At 39.0% G+C, this 22863-nt stretch overlaps 1 protein-coding gene across 1 annotated transcript in view; it reads right to left on the reverse strand.

Annotated features, from left to right (window-relative positions):
- The window catches only part of DTNA (dystrobrevin alpha), a 288661-nt gene that overhangs the window by 202406 nt on the left and 63392 nt on the right, over positions 1–22863 (reverse strand). Inside the window, exon 2 of the mRNA XM_065889316.1 lies at positions 15028–15157. The gene's annotated coding sequence lies outside the window, so the exon portion shown is untranslated. The remainder of the gene's footprint in view (positions 1–15027; positions 15158–22863) is intronic.

Raw genomic sequence — 22863 nt, forward strand, 5'->3', positions numbered from 1 at the left:
CAAAGGATTAATCTCCAAAATATATAAACAACTCATGCAGTTCAATATTAAAGAAACAAACAACCCAATCCAAAAATGGGCAGAAGACCTAAATAGACATTTCTCCAAAGAAGACATACAGATGGCCAAGAAGCACATAAAAAGCTTCTCAACACCACTAATTACACCACTAAGAGAAATGCAAATCAAAACTACAATGACATATCACCTCACACCAGTTAGAATGGGCATCCTCAGAAAATCTACAAACAACAAATGTTGGAGAGGGTGTGGAGAAAAGGGAACCCTCTTGCACTGTTGGTGGGAATGTAAACTGATACAGCCACTACAGAGAACAGTATGGAGGTTCCTTAAAAAACTAAAAAGAGTATCATATGATCCAGCAATCCCACTACTGGGCATATACCCAGAGAAAACCATAATTCAAAAAGAATGCTCCCCAATGTTCATTGTAGCACTATTTACAATAGCCAGGTCATAGAAGCAACGTAAATGCCCATCAACAGACGAATGGATAAAGAAGATGTGGTACATATATACAATGGAATATTACTCATATTACTCATTCCATAAAAAGGAACAAAATTGAGTCATTTGTTGAGACGTGGATGGATCTAGAGACTGTCATGCAGAGTGAAGTCAGAAAGAGAAAAACAAATATCATATATTAACACATGTATGTGGAACCTAGTAAAATGGTACAGATGAACCGGTTTGCAGGGCATATGTTGAGACACAGATGTAGAGAACAAATGTATGGACACCAAGGGGGGAAACCGTGGTGGGGTGGGGATGGTGATGTGCTGAATTGGGCGATTGGGATTGACATGTATACACTGATGTGTATAAAATTGATGACTAATAAGAAACTGCAGTATAAACAAAGAAAGAAACAATCAGAAAAAGCAACTAATACTAAACTTTCTTTGGGTTATTTATATGGAAATACGTTAATATAAATGTTTCAGACATTACATGAAATTTCTAAAAATCTTATATGTTCTGGTATAATGTTATGTCATAATTCTAGTTATTACTTTAAAATGTCTCAGAAATAACTAAATTTTCTTGTCAATTGCATTATTATGAACTTTCATCAAATCTTTAACCGTGGTCATTTTTAAGTCTTTTTGTCATTTACAGACAGTTCCAGGTGTACTCTGATGCTTTCGCAAAAATGTTCCTATGAAAAGGTTTCATATTCAAGGAATTCATGGAAAAGACTCTGACCAGTACAGGTTTCTGGTACTGCTGAACTGAATGAATAAGCATTTTCAGAACTCTAATGGAAAACTGATGACTTCACAAAAGTGCTAACAAAAGATCAAGATAAAAAAAATTACATGGGACTGAGTGAACTGATGAGGATGATTATAATTTTTGTGACTTTCTGTTTGAATAATAATAAAAAAATCCCACAAGGACTCAGAGGCAAAAAATATACAACTCAATTCACTGCAAAGTAAAGGAGCTGTTACGGTGGCGGATTCCTGGACTGAATGTCAATATTATGACATAGTATGAGTGTGTTTCATGTTTGGTAATTGCATTCATTGTTGCTTTTGTTGTGGTCATCCATTTACCATGCTTGGTGTCAGTTTATTTATCTCTTGTAAAAATAAAATACAGTGTGTGTGTGTGTGTGTGTGAGTTGTGGAAAAAAAAAAAATCATCTGTCGAGTTCACTAAACCAGGTGTAATGTTCCTTAACCTGTTCTTACTTGATCAGCATGTCTATGTTAATCTCCCCGCTGGCATTCTGTGATGTACCATTCTTTTCATTCATGACACTTTTCTCATGGCACTATCATGATCTGAAATGTTATATACACATAAATATATTTTGGTATTCATTAGTTTAATATCTGTCATCTGACACACTGTAAGCTCCGCAGAGAAGTTAGTCAACTGTGCACCAATTTCATCCCAGCTCCAGTAGTTATTCAGTAAATAGTTTTTGAAGGAACAAAGGATAAATAATTGCGAACCTTTCTGAATTTGGAAATTGATGGATATTCTTAAATTTCAGCTGGGCACAATTAGTAAAGAAGGCAGAGTACCGTGTCATGCAACACAGATATTTTTTAAGTCTATTACTGCCTGTGTTAGGCAGGGTCATTTTAGGTCCAAATGATAAAACATAATACAAACTGATTTAAACAAAATTAGTAATTTATCGACACAAAACTGGAAAGCCCAGGATTGTCTTGAAGTAAGATTTGATCTTGTCTTCAACACACAGCACTAGAAGGAATACTCAACAAAATCAGGGATATGCGTCCGTTTTGTTCAATGATTTATCCTAAGTTCCTATATGAGTGCTGTCATATAGTAAATGCTCAATAAATACTTGTTGAATAAATGAATGATCAGTCTCTGTCTCAAAAAAAAAAAAAAAAAGAAGAGGAAAGGATGGAGAGAGACACACACAGAGAAGACCATGTGAAGACAGAAGCAGAGGTTGGAGTCTCACAACTACAAGCCAAGGAATTCCAATGATTGCTGGAGCCACCAGAAGTTAGGAAGAGGCCCGGAAGGATTCTTCCCTAGAGACCGGAGGGAGCATGGCTCTGCCAGCTCCTCGGCTTCAGTGTTCTCTCCTCCAGAACTACGAGAGAATAAGGTTCTGTTGTTTTAAGCCACCTCATTGGTGGTAATTTGTTAAAGCAGCCTTAGGAAACTAATAAAGGGAGTTTCTGGGAAAGGTCTCTTCACTCAAAAAAGAGACTCAGGGAGAAAAGAAAAACTTGGTGGATGAGGAAACAGAGAATGATTCTGTAAGGCTGGTGAACAGGCTGAGTGAGTGGTGAGTTAAGGCCCAAGAAGAGCGTGAAAGTATAGGACTCAGCCGGCCATCCCAGAAGTCCTGAAAAGCAGCCCATGCTAGATTGCGTGAAGGACTAGGTTGAGGGAATTGTGAATCACAACTGTGTTTTCTTTTCACATGCTACAGATGATGGGGTTCTCTCTTCCCCAAGTGTTGGCTAAAGTGAATTGTTTGCTTCCTGTCTGGTGATTATTGACATTTCCTGGGGGTGCTGCCCTTCCCCGGCCTAACGGCTGCCCCTCCTCTTCTGGTAGCTCAGATTCACTGAGGGGGAGGCCAGGGGGCTTCTACAACAGGAGAAATTAGCCTGTCATGTCCTTTAGAACGAGATGCTTGCCTCCTCAGATACTCTATTTCATACCGTCAGATCTACGGTGCACAATTGGCCTTTTCTATACCCCAAGTTCTGTCCTGGGATCCCATCTTCCCCACCAAAGTTAACTTCCAAAGAGAGGCTTTTTAAAGTGAAACTTCCTTTTTCAGGAATCTTTTGTCTCCCCTTTTAACATCATCATCTCCTCTGGTCCAGTCCACATCCCTAGCACCCAGGCAATTCACTCTAGACTGTGGGGATGGACGAATAGCATGATTCACCTCTTGTCAGCCTGCCCAGATGACACACATGCATTTTAATAGGGACCCTCTGGACACGCAGTTTCACAGAGCACAGAAGGCGGCTGATGTAGGTATTCTGAACAGAGGAGCATAGTGGGTTGAGGGGAGCAGATCTTTGGAATCTCGTCTACTTTGAATTCACGGTGCACTCCTTGCTGACTGCATGGCCTTGAGCAACTTTCTTAACCTTCTGAGCCTCAATTTCATCATCTAAAAGTGAGGATGATACTATTACCTAGCTAGTGGAATGGTGGTGCATATTAGATAGATAACATACGGAAGTACCTAATGTGGAGCCTTGTACACAGTACCGTGGCTCTTAATATTTCTCAATCTTGGCACTATTGACATTCGGGGGCAGATAAATTCTTTCCTTTAAGAGACTGTTCTGAGCATTGTAGCACATTTGGCTGCATCCTGGCTTCCACTCACTAGATGCTAATAGCCCTCCACACTGTCAGGCCCCTGGCTGAGAACCACTGCTTTAGAGTCAGGTGGGCAGGTCTCTGTACACCTCTTCAGAGACAGAGGTAGATGATTTTCTGTCCTGTCTACATATAGGGCACAGTCCACACAAATGGCTTTGTTATGACTAGTGACATTTTTCCTATTTAAGTAAAAAATCATCCTTCTTTCTAAGCACTGAAGTGTGTATCTTGTCTGGTGTACTTCAGATTTCCCTCTCCGTGGGTACAGGAAGGTGAAGGAACAGCAGGACGTGAGGGTGGGGTCTGACGGCAGAATCACTTTCCAACGCTAGCATTTCCTTGATGTCTGATTTTTCCCCTTAAAAATTCATGCTAATTTTGATTTCAACTCAACTGTTTAGTAATTGCTGTCTTCATAAAAATGGAATGTCCCTTCTCCTATCTACTTGAGTAAAATACTCAAGGGGCAGTATTTTACCCTGGGGTTTAAGTCCCCAGGCATACAAGAAAGCAGCCCAGTTAGAACAGAATGGTGTTATGTGGATGACCTTTGAGCTATTGTTGGTATTTTCTTCAAAATGTATCAGGTATTTTTTATTTTATGGGTTAATTTCACCAACCGCTAAAAGTCCACTTTGCCTTTGCTTCTGTGCTGCTTTTTAAAACAATGGACTTTCAACAGGGGGAGAAATGAATCCTTAAAAATTCAACTTGGACTTTCAGTTATAAGATGAATAAGTCCTGGAGATCTAATGTACATTTAATAATAGTGTATTGTATACTTGAAATTTGCCAACAGAGTAGATCTTTTTAAAAAAATTTATTGATGTATAGTTGATTTACAATGTTGTGTTGGTTTTTGCTGTACAGCAAAGTGATTCAGTTATACATATATATACATTCTTTTTCATATTCTTTTCCATTATGGTTTATCAAAGAATATTGAATATAGTTTCCTGTGCTATACAGTAGGATCTTGTTTTTTATCCATTCTATATATAACAGTTTGCATCTACTAACCCTAAACTCCCAGTCCATCCCTCTCTCAACCCCCCTCCCCCTTGGCAACCATAAGTCTGTTCTCTATGTCTGTGAGTCTGTTTCCAACAGAGTAGATCTTAAGTGTTCTCACCACACACACAAAAAAACAGTAACTCTGTGAGGTGATGGATGTATTAACTAACTAGATTGTGGTAAGCATTTCCCAATGCATATTGTATATTAAACCATCATATTGTACATCTTTAAAAATCATATTGTATATTAAATATATACAATTTTTATTTGTCAATCATATCTCAGGAAAGCTGGCGAAAAAATAAAAAGTATAAGAAAAAAATTTAATTTGGAAAAGGTAATATTATCAAAGAATGGAATAAATGCTGAAATAATGTCCTCCCAAAACTGATCAAACAGAATCACAAGCATTCAGAAAAAGCTGTTTGAGAGTGTGAGCCCTAGTAGACATTTCATCCTGTATCCTGTAAAAACTATATCAAAGATGTTGGGATCCAGGCTCTTTGCTTCTATGGTCATTCCCTGAACCCCTATCAGACCACAGAAAGGAACATTACATTAAATGCTAATTCTCACTTTCATGATTTAATGAGCTACTTCTGAGAAAGCTACTGTTCCACCAGCCCATCAGAAACGTCTGGGATGGCTAGTGCAGAATTAAGGTGTGGGTCACCCAGCTGAAACTAATGTCAATGGTTCACTTATTCATTCATGTTCTTCAGACTCTCGGATACACCTCCACTGGTTACCAGGCAACCGCAGCTCATTGCAGTAAGTATACATTAAGCATGGACTCTACGTGTGAGTATGAAAGGGATCTGAGTATTTTAATGAGAAGGCACTCATGAGCTGAACTAGACGATTATCTTTGTTATTACGTAAGACAAAATATGAGGAGGGCCTTTACTATCTTTCAGAAAGTGGATTAATACTATTTTCCTGAAAAGCCTTCGTGCTTACAAGGGGACAGCCTTACACACCACAGCCTCAGACCTGGATGATATGGAAAATCTCAGAGTCCTTTTTATCGGCGGGAGGAATTCCGGTTAAGAACTGAGTTTAGGACAGGGGTTTACAAACCCTGCTTCTCAGACCCTTTCACTCCTTGTACTGTAGGAAGGGAGACTCCAGGAGAAACTAGGAAGGTTTTTATATTAGGGTTATCTTATCATTGTGTCTAATGTCTGCAAAAGTTTCTTGCCAAGAGAGAATTCAAAGTATTGTGGCAATGTGGCAGGGTTTGAGGTGGTGGCATGTTTTGTATTACTCAAGGTGGCATTGTTGGCCACGTAGGAGGTATACGAATTGAGGTGGGGGGGGCGCTAAATCAGGGGTCCTATTGAACTGAGGTCATGAGAGGCTCATTTGCTATGGCTGAATGGTAAGAACATAGTCTTGTCTGCAAATACCATATGATATCACTTATATGTGGAATCTAAAATGTGGCACAAATGAACCTATCTATGAAACAGAGACAGACTCACAGACCTAGAGAACAGACTTGTGGTTGTCAAGGGAGAGGGATGGACTGGGAGTTTGGGGTTAGTAGATGCAAACTATTGCATTTAGAATGGATAAACAACAAGATCCTACTGTATAGTACATGGAACTATGTTCAATATCCTGGGATAAAACATAATGGAAAAGAACATAAGAAAGAATGGATCTATGTGTATAACTGAGTCACTTTGCAGTACAGCAGAGAGTAACACATTGTAAATCAACTACACTTCTATCAAAAAAAAAAAAAAAAAGAATGTAGTCTTATCTGGATAAGATAAAAAAGAATGTAGTCTTATCCCCCTATGTGCCTTTTGTTGCTGCTCCTACTCTGGGAAGAAATTCAACTTCAGAAAGGAAACCATGTGGTTCTAGGAGTTGTTCATATATATTAGGAAGGAATGGTATAATGATAAAAACATGTTTTTAGAAAAAGACAGCCGTCTTACTTATCTATGCACCTAGAATTGGAAGAAAGATTATGGCAAGTGTTTATCTGAGTCTGAAAGCATATTAGATACATAAACGGTAAAATTTCTAGCTCATGGTTACAGAATTGTTAGGAATTGACAGAATAGAGAACTACCTTACTCAACTGCTTTGATGATCTGGAACTATCAGATTCACAGTTTAAGATTTTGCTAAAATAAACACTGTACAGATTTAAAAGTCAGATTTTGAAAGTTACAAAAAAAATCAATTGATTAAAATGCAAGCTAAAACAATAAACAGTCACTCATACGAATATACTAGCATGAAAGCACATTGTTATTAACTTTTGTAAACATCATAATCCTTAGTGTTTTGACAGGAAAACATTGTTCCATCCATTTTTGTGATGATCACAATTTTTCAAATCATACTTATGTAAAGGTAAATAGCATTCTGCAAACTTCTGGGAAAAATCAACCAACAAAAGATAACCCAGTAGGCAGGGACATAATCTGGAAATGCGAATAGAATTCTTATTTTTTCTAAGATATTACATATTTATATTACTCAAAGATCAGCACAGCACATATGCTCGTATTTTTAAAACTTATTTTTCACTTCTGGAATGTTAAGTTATCCATATAACAGCAGTAAGCCAAAGACACAGACAAGTATCTTTTTGTTTTTATAGATAATGTACTTATGGACTGCATTATTTTACAGTGAATATGTTACAATCACTTTAGTTGCCATTTTTTTGCATCACATTATGCCTACCATCAGTTGGGCTGTTTTGAGATTCCCATTAAAGGGCAATTTAGGGCTTTTATGCTACGGTTTCACACACATGCACGCAAGACAGTAAGCATGATGTGGGCCAGGAAGACATTTCTGGTTTTGCATAGGCAGATGTCCAGCACCTAGCAAAGCTCCTGATATTTAGTTAATTCTCAGTAAGTCCTTGATGAATAGTAACCCTACTTCTATGTATTATAAATAAAACCCAAATCAAGCTTATTTCCTCAGTCTTCTCTCCTTACATGTGGAAACTTCTCTTGGGGGAAAATAAGATCAAGAATATAGGAATATTGGCTTGTTTGTTTCATGGAGGAGAGCAGCTAGGTGGTAAGAGACTCAGATAGGTCCTAGGTGTGGCTTTGCTGCTGATATTGGGGGTATTACTTAACTTTTCTGGGTCTCAACTTCCTCAATGTAAAATTAAGGGGCTGCTGTGATCTGAATGTTTGTGTCCCCCCAAAATTCGTATGTTGAAATCCTAATGCCCAATGTGATGGTATGAGATGTGGGGACTTCAGGAGGTGATTAGGTCATGAGTGTGAGGCCCTCGTGAATGAGATTAGTGCTTTTATAAAAAAGGCCTAACAGAGCTCCTAAGCCCCTTTTGCATATAAGGACAGGAGACAAAGCACCTGCTATGAAGCAGGAAATAGGCCCTCACCAGAACTTGACCATGCTGGTGTCTTGATCTTGTACTTCTCAGACTGCAGAACTGTGAGAAATAAATTTCTGTCTTTAATAAACTACATAGTCTCTGGTATTGTGTTATTGTAGCCTGAACGGACAAGAACAGGGGTCTAGGTTAGACAATCTAAAATGTCCCCCATGATGCTGAAATTCTACAGTGCTAAGACATAATCTGTGGCAAGTCTAGCTAGAATATTACTCAGAAGAATTATACCTTATTTGTCCCAGGCTACCAGGTTCCTAGCGCAGGGTCAGGGAACATAAGAGATGTGTAATATATATTTAAAGAACGAATGAATGATCATTATAGGTATAAAAATGTGTCATAAGAATCATTAGGATTTTTCACAAAAAGAAGGAACCTTCTCTGGATACTGATTTTTGCAGTTAAAATGAAGTCAGAGGATTGCTTTTTTTTTTTTTTTTTTTTGGTTGAAGTATAGTTGATTTACAATGTTGTGCTAGTTTCAGGTGTACAACAAAGTGATTCAGTTATATACATATATATGTGTAGATATATATTCTTTTTCAGATTCTTTTCCATTATAGGTTATTGTAAGATACTGAATATAGTTCCCTGTGCTATACTGTATGTCCTTGTTCTTTACCTATTTTATGTATGGTAGTGTGTATATGTTAATCCCAAACTCCTGATTTATCCCTACCCACCTTTGCCCTTTGGTAACCATAAGTTTGCTTTCTATGTCCGTGAATCTATTTCTGTTTTGTAAATAAGTTCATTTGTATCATTTTTTAGATTCCACATATAAGTGATATCATATTTGTCTTTCCTTTTTTGAAACCTTGGAGTTTTATTTCGTATCAGTTACTATTCTTATATTATACGTGGTATTCGAATCATACGATTTAAAAAAATTCAGAACAAGTTTATGTACTCTCTTAAGAAGCGCTAATAGTGTCATTATGTCTAGAGAAATTTTTATTTCGCATCCAATACAAATCCTTTCATAATTAGTTATAAATATTCATTTCATAAATATTCTTAAGGAGGAAAAAGGAAGAGAATTCCTTGCCTTTAAAAGTCCCCAGTTCTAGTGGAGATTCGACATAACATTTAGCCCTCAAATTCTATCAGTCTACAGCTTTAGATATCATTTTCAGGCTTATGCTCACATTAATAAATGAGGTTTTTGCACAAATAGGTGTCAGAACCACAAGGTGTTATATCTTTTAAACCCTTGTTGAACAGAAATAGTGCTATTTTTAGCACCAACCTAAACATAAACTTATTTGCCATGAAAAAAAGATTTGTGGACTTATAAATTGCTTACCCTCAGGGAATATTTTAAACGGAAAATTCTAGCATTATGTTACAAACATATTCTTCTTATAGGATTAAACGGAAAGCTCTTTTAGAGTGGCAATTTGCTGCAGTAGAAAGGTATGACTTAACATTCTTGTCCTGCCACTTACCAGAAATATGACATTAACAATTTACCTTAACTCTTGGAATCCTAGCTTTTGTCTAAATAAGAAGGGAGATAATAGGCAATTTGAAGGGTTGTTATGAAAATTAAATAAGATAACGTTTGTGGAGCATCTGTTTTGGTGCTTGGCACAGAATGGTACAGATCCTCCCTAGAAGGTCCCCTTTCCCCTGATGGAGCGCTCCCCTTTTGTTGTAATGGCTGGGCGACGTATGAGAATCTTCACCACACTAAAAACACTCAAACTTTTCTCAAAATATGACGTTTCATGCTTCATTCAAAACCAGAAGGGACTACTCTGAGCTTGGTAAAGAAGATTCAAATACTAACCAAAAACCTTGGTACTTGTCCTTGACAAAGGGAAGATGGACAGATAACATGAGGAATTACATGAGACTGTGAGTGACTGAATGAGATGGTTTTTCTTTCTCTTGTCTACAATAGGAGCTGATCTCCTAGAAATGGCCCAAAGGGCTACGTGAATTCAGAGATAGGACTGATAACTGTTGAGCCAGGAGGAGTTCATCAATGACTTCACTGAACCCATAGTAGCAATAGAGGTGGTGGATCTTGAAAGATGACTAAGATATGCCAAGTCTCTGAAGAGTGCATATGTGCTTGTGGGTGAGGGGGGATTTGGAGGGGGGTATGGATGTGAGGAACGTCTAGGCAGAAGAACCAGCACGAGCAAAAGTGAAGGCAAAAAGCGCATGGCTCAGAGAAGGCAGATCATCCCCATGTTAGCAAAGGTCAACTGATGAGGAACAAAGGCAGGTGCTGAGACTCCAGGGGTCTGCTGTGCTTCTGTTATGACATGCTAAGTAATATAGGAGGCAGATTTTGCTCTGCAGTTGATGGGGCAGCCAACACTGGCTTTGAGATTGAAGTGGGTGAGGTTAACTAGGTCAGTTGCTGTTCTGCTGGGTACCTATTACATACCAGGAACTGTACTTTGTTGTTTTATGGATATTATTTTCTAGTCTTCGCAACAAATTGGATATATCTTTTCGGGGGGGATGTGAAGCTCAGAGAGCTTAAGTAACTTGCTTTTCAAGATTATACATTCTTCCATTAAGCAAATGGCATGAAAGAGCAATAGGGTTTTAAAATATTAACATCAGGACAAACCATTAAAGAATGGAAATGATGAGATCTGAATGTCAATTAGGAAGTTGATTTAGGCAGTCATGTTTTAAAAGGAAAGGAGCTTAGGAACACTGAAAAGAGGGAATTTGTGTTCAAAGTGAGGCTGTTAGAGGTTTGAGCAAGATTTCTTAATACAGGTTTATTCTAGAATGACATACATTTTAAGATAATAAACAGTGTTGCTTCTGTGTTTTAAAGTTACTTGATGACTATATTACACAGGAGACAGTGCGGTATAATAATTAAGTGCTCAGGCTCTAAGCCAGACTGCCTGGATTTGAATTTTCACCCCAATTTACTGAACCTCAGGCAGGTTATCTAACCTTCCTGGGCCCTAGTTTCCTCATCCTTAAAAAAGGAAATGATAATATTACATATAGCTTTGTTCAAACATGAAATGAAGTATACGTTCATACAAAACAGCGTTTGGTATAAAGTAGGAACTCAGTAAGCATTAACCAGCAATTGCTTTGTACCTATGTCCTTTCTCACCAATTGTTTGTTTAGAAATTATGTACAGTGTGCCAAGCACTGTGCTTGTTTCCAGGGATGCAAATATAATAGGGAAGAACTTTTGTATACGATTACAAGTTAATCACTAAAAGGATGCTGTCTATAAGCTTAAATTATACATAATGGCCCATTTCTGGGAACCCTTCTTCCCAGGTAATGAGAGTTAAGCTAAGATACCTTTGTTTAGCTCACAGGAAACATCCTGACTAGGCCCACCTGTGAATGACTGCAGGGAGGAAGAAATTAACACATCTGGCTGACCAGAACCAGGAAATGTTTGACTTTACTGCCTCCCCTTTTAGTATAAAAGAAGCTTGAATTCTAACTCAGGCAAGATAGTTCTTTGGGACACGAGTCTACCATCTTCTTTGTCTGCCAGCTTTCCAAATAAAGTCATTATTCCTTGTCCCAATAACTTGTCTTGCAATTTATTGGCCTGTTGTGCAGTGAGCAGTAAGAGCTTGGACTTGGTAACACAAAGATGAGGATAACAGATGATTTCCCTTAACAGATGGATAGCACTTGATTTTTCCAACATCATATTCTGTGGTTCAGCAGAAGTACTACGACTATATCTTGGTTAAAGCACTTTCTACAACTCTTTGGGCACCAGTGGTTTAAAATATCTATTCATAATGTTGCTCATTAGTTTCAGGACTAATAATTCCACTTCTCCTACCCCCTCCTCCAATATGACATTAAGGTATGTTCGGCCTGAGTTACCTTTTATGATGGGTGTTCCCCTTCACCCACCAGGCAGTATTACAAAGTTAGTGAGATGATTTCAGTAGTCTCTGCCCACTTATGTGTACCAAACGCTCAGAAGCTGAGTGTTTGCATCACTGTCTCAGGAGTTTTTCTTCCTTGCTAATTCATTCGACTTTATGTGTAATGTAGTATGCATTATTAATGGGTGTATTTCTCTTCCCAAGACTATTTTTTCTGAATACGACTTTATAAAGCCTCATTTCCATAAACTAGAGAGAAATGTGAATGATTAGAATTTTCGGTGTTGTACCAAACTAAGGAAGATGTGAGGACACCAGTTATATAGTGCATTTTAAACCATACCATTAAGCTACACATCCCTGTGTCTCCCAATTTTAGGTGATGAAGGGGTCCAGGAAATCATGCTCACGACCTCATTTTCACATTGTCTAAAAGGACTCTCAGTTAGGCATTGCAGGTTTAACACTGACATTGGTTGAACAGATGAAAATTTGTTGGTAGAAGGGACACCATGTCCTTGTGAGTGTACCCACAATACATTAAGATGGACATGCGAGCAGTCATCATGACCTCTGAGAAAAGATTGAAAAGGAAAATGTCTACATAAATAAATGAGAAGGAAATGAAAATACTGAGGCATTCGCGTTGAAACTAACCAAGTGAAGTGCCAAAATGATTAAGTACAAAGCCTCTTTAATATCCAGGAAGCCCTTTAGAGTGAGTGGGGTTGCTGGGCAGCGGTGAATCGTTTACCTGTCAAAAAGGACAGACTTTGGCATCCTCATCACTTTGCTTTCCAGTATACTCAGTTTTTATTAAGGCACATGGGAAATGTTCGGACCATAAGGGATCTTCAAATAGCAAACAACCATTACTGAAAGACAGTGATCAGATCCATAATAAAATAAATCTGAAGCCTGAGATTTAAATGTGAATGTAGGAATGAGACTGATGCCCTAGGAAGTTCTTATACTGGTCGTACAGAAGCTTGTGAAATGCGAATATTAGAAAAGTAAAACTCATATTTGGTGCATATCTGAGAATTTAAAAAATCTTCCCATTAACTTGATACGCAAAATGGGAATATTGACAAAGACTCTGTTAACACTAACGAGTTAATGCTGCGATACTGTATAGCTTAGAATATGGCTTTAAATATATTAGGTTAGTTTTTTTCAGTGTAAAAATATCCAGCTTTACATTTAACTTAAAATTTTCTTTCCTGAGAATCATTTATTTTCCTTGGGAGAAGCAAGTAATCCCTGTTCACTTTTCTTCCAATAATTTTGGGAGAAATTAATGAAGCACTGATGGGTCGGTTAGGATCTAACCAAGAAAAGAGAAACAGTCTAAATATTCAAAACAGATGGAATTTAATACAGGAAAATTGTTATACAGGTGATGGAAGAATTGAGAAGCTAAACTAAGGATAGCAAATCAACCTGGAGGTTAGTACCAGCAGGAAGCCACAGACACCACTACCCACAAGTCTCAAGGGACGGAGGGAAGAGGTGACATTACTGGAGCTCAGAGTTCAAGGTCACTGCGGGAAGCTAGAGGCAACAGGGGGTGGGTCTGGGGGCTGGAAAACCCAGCCTCTAGGGTTCAGCCCCCAGGGAATCAGCAGAATAGGAGCAGGGCAAGGAGCGGATGCGAAGTTAAAAACAGGCCCAGACCAGCACAGTGGAAAGCTGGGAGTTAAGTAAGTTAAGAAAATAAGTTTTCCATGTTCATTTTCTCCTCCGGAGCAATGTTACACTAGGCAAACTGATTTACTGATGTTTTTAAAGGGCATTAGGTTTAGCTCCTGGGAATTACATTCAACAAATATCTTGTAAATAAATGAAATCACCATTTTAGTTCCACACATGACCTCAATAAACCAAATTTACACCCCCCCTTAAGATGACGAGACAATAATCCACCTTCACTTTGAAGTTAATAAAAGGTAGAAAGGAGTCATCACTGTCGTTTTGGATTAGATTTAGACAGTGGTCAATGCTCTGTCAGTTGCATTGTTTTATTCAGAACTGTGAACAGAGGTACATTCCGACGTTCTGGAAATCACCATTCTTTAAAGTAGATAATAAAGCCACACTTTGAAAACAGGACTCAGGAGGAGGTGGAAAAAGCCGCACAATTTCCTCAATAAGACCACCACTCAATTCCTCTATTCCTCTCTGATCTGCTGAGAAATGACAGTGGCATATTGCAGACTAATAGTCAGCAATTTGTACGCTCACGTCTTTTGTAGCACGGAAGGGTAATTATGTATGGTGATGTAAAAAATATATATCCATCTATCTCATGATCAGGAAAACAAAGCTTAGTGTGTGAGCACATATGCATGATTAATTGTGCACAGCAGTTTGAAAACCACACCTAACCTAAACCATGCCCTGCCTTAAATTAAGCAATATGACATCTCCCAGCCGGCAGCCTCTGAAATGTTAGCCTTATATCACACCCAGACCTGTAATGACTAAACTGTCATTATCACCATTAAATTTTTCTCTCATTTATATCATTAAAACATGGTCTTAGCTCATTTTTGCTTATTACTTTGATATTAAATACTGTTATATATTTAAAAACTTGATGACCTGTACAATAGAATGAAGCATTACTACATCTGCTTAATAGAAATCAGCAAGAGATGTCAAGGTCATCTCTGTGTCTTACACCTCATCATTCAAGATCGTTTCTGATAATAAAAATAAATAAACAAAAGGCACAGAAACTGAGTCTTTCACTATGCGGCACCTCATTAAAAGTATAAAATGCTGGTTATATTGAACCCCATTTTCTTTTCATGCAAAGAAGAGAAACACTTTAAGGGGAAATAGTTCAATGTCCATCTTAAATTTCTTGTCTCAGACTCACTCACCTAAAATTCAATGAAGAAACAGCATGAACTTTTCAAAACCATCTATTTTCTTTTCTTCGAAATGGCAGTCAACTCTGGCATTTAAAGACTTTCCAAGCGTTTCATCCAGGGACTGGTAAATCTCACTTATCTGCAATGAGAAATTACACTTTTATTTAACTAAGCAACTCACACTTACATGTTTATTACAGAAACAGAATGGGCAGATCTAGAACATATGGTGTTTTACAAATCCGTTCATCCACTAAGAACGATTTGTAATACTCAACTCAGAACTTTGGTTTTCATTTACTATAAGAAATGTTGAAAAAATAGACATTTGTGCCAGAAGTTGTTTTACAGAGGAGGATGGTGAGGACCAGGGGGGTAAAGTGACTGTCCAAGATTAAGCAGCTGGTTAGTGACAGAGTAGCCTTGAACCTTGGGCTGCTAACACTGCCTCTTGTTTTTGGTTGATTAAAAACCCAGAAATGGGAAGACCTGGAATCTTCTGTTTTCCAAGTTGGTAATTTTCTGGAATATTGTGTCACCATAATTTCTCCTAAAGCCAAGGAAACTACAGTTGAAGGCAGAATCCTCAGACTGGCATCGCCTCTGATGGTAGATGCGGGTGTAGGCTACCGCAGAGGCACCCTGACATGATTGAATGATCCGCACGCTTTATGACGTTGTAGAGCAATGACGTAGATAGTAAATAGTTCAGAATATGGTCTCTTGGTGTTTCTTAACAAGGTGGAATGATTTTTATAATCTTTTGCCTTCTGAGAAAACTCACAGATGAGAATAGAAGGAGAGGCTCCAGGTCGCACGTGGCAATTTGCCCAAGAGTCCTGCTGCATGAAAGTGACCAGATGCTTTACCCACCATCTCTCATCAGCTAGTCCTTCCCACCTTTCTTTCTTCCCCTTCCCTTCCCCCCTTTCTTCTTTTCACCAGCACACAGGCTGGATGTTACTATCCCACGTGCTAGGTGGCTTGAAGCAGCAGAAATGTGAAGTCAGGAAATCCCATGTTCAGAAGAAGGAAGAGAATGGGGGGAAGGGGGATCACAGCAAACAAAGCGGAGAAGATGTCTGATGGCAGTAAAGCCAGAAAAGGAAGGGACAGAGGAGCCTAGCTCCGTACTCTGGCTGGTGGGAGATGGCCTCTGTCTCCAGACCCACCCTTCGCTTTCCTCTCCCAACTGTCTTCTTCGGCCCAGGTTATCTAAAACAAGGGCATAATTATTTTTAACTTTCATGGCTTCAGGCCTCCTAGGCTTTCTCCTAGAGAAAATTCTATACAATAACTACCCCCTCCCTCTAATCCAAGTTCTCAGATATATTCATGATTGCATTATATTTATTTAACAGGATATAAAGAGATTTTCACGACACAATTAACACCTGTTCTCTCACATTAGAACCCAATAGTCTTTCACTGTACTTAGATTCTAGGGACATGCGTACAACTGGCATTCTTTGAATTAAATGTATTATTACAACAGTAGCACTTTCAGATATTTTTTGGTTTCCTAACGTACATGCTACTAATTTTTTAAAAAATTGGGGTTTGGGTAAATTAGACCTATGCATCTGGGAATATGTTAAAAATATTATCCCTCCCTCATGAATGCAGCTCTCCAAGTCAGAGCAACAGGAAATAAATGGAAATCTTACACCATCTTATATAATTTTATATGACTATATATATGTATATGATAAATCTTACACATACAGATAAACTTACATCCAGCTATATCTGGCAATGTAGAGTCACTCAAGAAATCCCTTAGGCCTGGGCACCTCTTAGGATCAAGCTGCTGCTTATACTCTTCTACCTGGCAATTTTGGGAAGCACGTTTTGCATTTTTGGTTTTTGCCCAGGTCCCTGGATCATCCCAGATTGCAATCCACTAGGAGGGCGATGAGCTCAGATAGAGATGCTATGTGAAAGGACCCACAGGGAGGTTCAAGTTTCACGCCTTAACTGGGATCTGTGACTGCAGTGAAAGTTGCCATTTGGATGATATCTTGATTATGAGCCAGCTTTCATTTCTGCTATTCCTTCTCGATCAGGAAGTGGCCCCCATCTCAGCCTGTATCTCATAGGCAGTGATCGAAACCAGCTGTCTGGTAGGCAGCTCCATCCCTACCCCTCTTGGCTTCTGTCCCTTGAGACCACTTCAGAGGATGCAGACTGATTATCCATAATTCTTTCTAGTCTTGAGTCTGAGGGTGGTCACCTCCCAACTGTCACTGAATTAAAGGCATCCATCCTCCCCTCTATTCTCCCAGAAGCCCGGTAGACACTTGCAAAGCAAAATTCTCATGTGAACATTGATTAGGAAGAGAAAATGATACTTTTCTCTCTTTAACTTATTTAATTCTACATCAGCTATCAAATTCTAGTTTGACTGTGTGACTTGAAGTTAAAATTTAGTGTCATGGGATGAAATAAAACTCTGTCTCCTTCCATCTGGCTCCCTGAAGAGCTTTTGGTCAGTGTCCGGATTGGAGTTAGGAGTCAATACCTTACCACTGAGTACCACAAGAGAAAGAAGTATTTGGTTCATCTGGGGCGCCATATTTTAGTCCTATAGTTTGGATGGAAGTTGCTGGGGTCGGATTTTTTCTTATTAAGATAATCTCCTCAACGTAGAGCACACAGAAACAGGATGGACCACCAAAACAAGATAGTAATCTTTACACTCATGGGATCAATTTAAATAAAGGCTTGATAATCATTGGTGGTAGTGGGACTTGATCAAGCACATACACTCCCAAACGAGGTTATGTGGGAGGAAACCAAATATTAGACTGGAGTGAATATTCACATTTTTCTTCGCATTCTTGTCCTTACTGATCTTCCCACCTAAAACAGTACTCCTCCCTCATTCTCTATTGCTTACCTTCATATATATTCACCCACATAGCACTTCTACTACTTATTATTTATTCATTGTCACTTCACGCTAGGATATAAGCTCCACGAAGGCAGGAACTTTGTTCACTACTGTACCCCTGAGGCTTGGAACAATGCCTAACAAATAGGCAGTAACATTTATTGCATGAATGAATGAATATACCTCGTGGTCCTCTCTTCTTATAAACATTTGATCCAGTTTCCTCTTTCTACCCCTATGAGTTTGCACCATACTGAAAATAATCTCCTCGCAATGGGAAAAATTCAAAGGCCTTTATTCACTCTGAAAAAATGTAGAACCCAAGTGAGCATTATATCTACTTTCCTTGTTAGGTAGAACTAGGATTGCCTAACTGTGAAAAGGAGGATTGAAGATGAGGTTGTCTAGTATCTCTTCTGTAGCCTTTTCTTCCCTTTTAGTTATGCTTGGGAGACTATAGTGTTATGAGTCCAGCTTTCTAGACTTCAGAGGTTAGGATGGAGACCACTTTCAGATCACTGTAGTCATAGGGGGCAGGTTCAGTGTTTCGAGGACCAGTTACAGATGATGAAGACCAGAGATCTGCAAAGGGCGCCCCAGAAAAATGCCAAGATGGAGCATTGCACTGCGCTCATAAGCATGCATGTGGGGCTTTTCTGGTATTTTACACTGTCAGTTGGCTTAAGTTGTAGCAGTTATTAAGGGATTTGGCTAAGAATGGTCAAAGTCACTTGGGAAACAATAACTACTCATGCAGATAATTTCCCAACAACTTAAATAGGTCCTGATTTTTACGAGTGACTCTGCTGCCATAGTCACAAATGGCATGCTAGGAACTAGCATCTATAGGATGGATAAACACCAAGGTCCTACTGTACAGCACAGGGAACTATACTCAATATCCTGGGACAAACCATAATGGAAAAGAATATGAAAAAGAATATATATGTGTAACTGAATCACTTTGCTATATAGGAGAAATTAATGCAACATTGTAAATCAACTATACTTCAATAAAATTAAAAAACCAAAACCCAGTGGCATGCTAGGGTGTCATGCCAGTGCTGAGGCCGAGCTCAGGACTCTGGCTAGCCCTGTTCACACACACAGCATCAGTCAGATCCCTAACTACCTAAAAACAATGAGGCTGGAGGAAGAGGAAAAACTTAGATCTGAAAGGTCCTTGAAGCACCTTGTGATGTTATAGAAAGGAGGCTGAATAGGATCAGAAGCCTGGGTTTTATTTTTGTCTCTCCCACTAACTAGCTGGGCAAATCACTTATACTTTTCACATTAGTAAAATGAGGGTATTGGTTGAGACCAGTGCTTTTCAACCAGGGATGATTTCGTCCTCACCTCCCAGGGACAGTTGGCAATGTATAGAGACATTTCTGATGGTGGAGGGAGGGTAAGTGAGACTGACATCTAGTAGGTAGAGGCCAGGGATGCTGCTGGACATCCTACAGGCACAGGACAGCTCCCGTCAGAAAATAATTATCAGTCCTAAGTGACAGCAATGCCGAGGCTAAGAAACACTGGTTAGATGGTTCGAGTCCCCTCAGTCCTAATAGTATCCTCTAATTTTACCACTGGTCTCCTCCAGACCTCTGACGCCACACAAGTTAGGCCTAATTCGTCTCTGGAAGCTCCTCCAACTCTATCTACTGCATCAAACTCCTCCCGCATCGCCCACCTCTACTCTTAGCCCCTCCGTACCCGGACCTTGGTGTCTGCACACCATGCTTTGTGTTCCTTCTCCGTAGCACATGTTACTACGTACAATTGCTATAAATTTTCTTCTCTGTATAAGAATATATGCAACTTGGCAGGGACCGTCTTGTTTATTTCTTCATCGTCTTTAGCATATCATCTTTAATGATGAATAATTCTCCTGACTAAATGTTTGTTCAATTGATGGTGGAACAATTAGCAGACACTCTGAAGGTCAGTGTTTTCTCACTCTTTCCTACACAGAGTTGTGGTATAAACTTATTAGATCATGTCACCAGATCATTAGTTACTGGCCTAAGAACATTAAAGTGGCTCAGGAAGCTACAGTAAAGTGGATTTGGGATCATGGCCTTTGGACTAAAATCAGAATCACTCCAGATACAAGGTTATTAGGTCAGAATCAGGGAGGAGACTGTGGAGATGGGCCTTTCTGGATGCTTTAAAGCTGGAGACAGAATTAGTGCACAGGGATGGATACTGGGGCACCCTCTTTGTTCCAAAGATTTGTTCTTGTTGACACAGAGTTCAGCCTGAGAACCAGGAAGGTCTTGGATGTCTGCACATATTTCCTATTAAGCGCACAGATTGTTGCTTCAGGCTCCATAGATAAAGAGGCTGTAGCAGTGGGACAGCCTAGCTGCTCCAATCCAGTGTGATCCGCCCAATCACAGAAGGGCAGAGTCACTAGAATCCCAGCAGAAATTCTGGGCGCCAAGGGAATTACTGTTGAGACTGGCTGCATCTGCTTCTTGCTGTGCAGACACCTCATTTCTGTGAAGTTTTGAAGTCTTTGGCCAAATAATCGTGGAAATGAATCTAATCTCAGAGGGAGTCGTGCGTCTGTAATCCCTGTCCATCAGATTATATATAGCCCAATGATGGCAGAAACATGGGCTGTACTTCACGATTCTAAAAATCTAGATACCCACACAGGGAAAGTAGAGTCACTGCCTGCCTCACCTCTCAGTCACCTACTTTACTACCCCCTAGGACATATAACAAGACCACAAGAGGATATTTGAGCAAGTGGAAGATAGTAGCAGAGTGTCCCGTTTTCCTCTTGATATTTCACCAACAGACAGGGATAAAAAAATTTATACTTCATCACTCAGGTTAAAGTAAGATAAAGTGGAGAGAACAACACTATTTGGATGAAATAGCTGTCAGAGGAATGGACATATACATTCTGCAGTGAATGTGGAATTTTTTCCCAGCATAAAGCCAGAGGCCTGCTGACATTCAGGAACCCGTAAGAAAAAAAAATATATGCTTGTCAACATCAGTTCAGGCGGGTATTCAGTCAACTGTTTTAAAGGTGCTGAGAAGGAAGAAGGTGGTTTATAAAGGATTTCTCAGCTCTGTTCCTTGCACAGCATGTTTTTCAGAGGCAACGCCTTTGTGTCTCTATCTGCTGCATCTCACTGTAGGCTAAGGCAGTTGCTCACCCAGATGATATCTGCATTTTAAAAGAACATCCTCCCCATATGTTTAATGATTTGCACTGAACCTGGGCAGTATCCCTCACAGAGGAGCTCAATCATGGAGAGCTCACTTGAGTGTCCATCATTTTTTCCTTTTTAATATAATAAATGTAGGGCTTCCCTGGTGGCGCAGTGGTTGAGAATCTGCCTGCCAGTGCAGGGGACACGGGTTTGTGCCCCGGTCTGGGAAGATCCCACATGCCGCGGAGCAACTAGGCCCGTGTGCCACAACCACCGAGCCTGCGCGTCTGGAGCCTGTGCTCCGTAACAAGAGAGGCCGCGATAGTGAGAGGCCCGCGCACCACGATGAAGAGTGGCCCCTGCTTGCTGCGACTAGAGAAAGCCCTCGCACAGAAACGAAGACCCAACACAGCCAAAAATAAATTATATAATAATAATAAATGTAAAAGTAATTAGCTATACACCACTATTTATGAAGAAGCAGGTTTAATAAAAAATGAATCAGAGATGGCTGGAAACTTACAGAGTAGTTTAAAAAAATAAAGTAACTACTTTTAAGAAGTGTGGAAAATATAATAAATTATAAAGAAAACTAATGTCATCCACGTTCCACTACCCAGAGGCAATCCCTATGAAGGTATTCTACATTTACTATATTATCTAAACATTATATCTCATTATCTATACATATATATGCATACACACATAATTTTTAATGAAATTGAGGGACTATAAACTATATATAATTTTATTTCAAGTTTTAATTTTGTTTTTTGTATCCTTTTTATTATTAGTGATCCACACATATTCAGCATGAATACTTCCTCTTTTCTGGCTATGAAATTATTTTATCAAACTTGCTAATTAAAGGATATGACATATGAAGTTATGGGGCATCCAAAGTCACCAAATCCTTTAGTTTACTCATGTGCCTTATATACACTCACATCCACACAGAACACATTTCTGTTATATTTCAGAAGAAGGCAGTAGATCATTTTATTTTATAGTAGTGCTTATTTTGTTATAGAAACCTCTACTGTACAAAACCCATGTATCCCAAAATATCAGAAACACAGGAGCCATTTTTTTTTTCAGAATATGCTTTTAGAGAGAGTGATGACCTCATTTTGTAGCTTAAAAAAATACAACTGTGAGACCAGTGAGTGTCTCACTAACTTACACAATCACTAAACTGAATTGTCCCAAAAGTTTTCTTAAATGAAAATCTCCTTTTCTGAACAATATGCACCTACACTGAGTACCTACACGAACTATCCCCTAGCGGTGACCTCATTAAAACTTTAAGCTCTGCATGTTGAACCTAATTCCAAGAAAGGCGGAAAGATGAACAGATTTTTTTGCTGACCAGGAGAAAAAAGATTTACCCAAGCTCAGCCTTTTGTCTCTTGCATCTCAGTACACCTGCCAAATTGATCAAAAAGAGAATGAAATTGAACTTTGAGTGTTAAATCAGAATGTGTCAAAGATTTATCCAACGAATTTTTTAAGAGACAAAATTTTAATTAGCCGCAGGCAGGTATATCACAGATTCTACTGAAATTTCCCTGGTGATATGTGACCATCAATATCTGTTTCAAATTTATGTTCATTCATTTGCTAAAGTCCTGGACACTTCTTAGAGATTAATCATGCCTTGTGATTTGCTATGTTCTGTTTGATTTTACCATGATGTAAAGATCAAAACAAATAGAAAAGAAGAAAGGAAGGAAGGAGAGAAGAAAGGAAGGAAAGAGGGAGTGAAGGAGGAAGGAGGGA

The sequence above is a fragment of the Phocoena phocoena genome, chromosome 13, assembly GCF_963924675.1.
Source record: "Phocoena phocoena chromosome 13, mPhoPho1.1, whole genome shotgun sequence".
In the NCBI taxonomy this organism is placed as follows: Eukaryota; Metazoa; Chordata; class Mammalia; order Artiodactyla; family Phocoenidae; genus Phocoena; species Phocoena phocoena.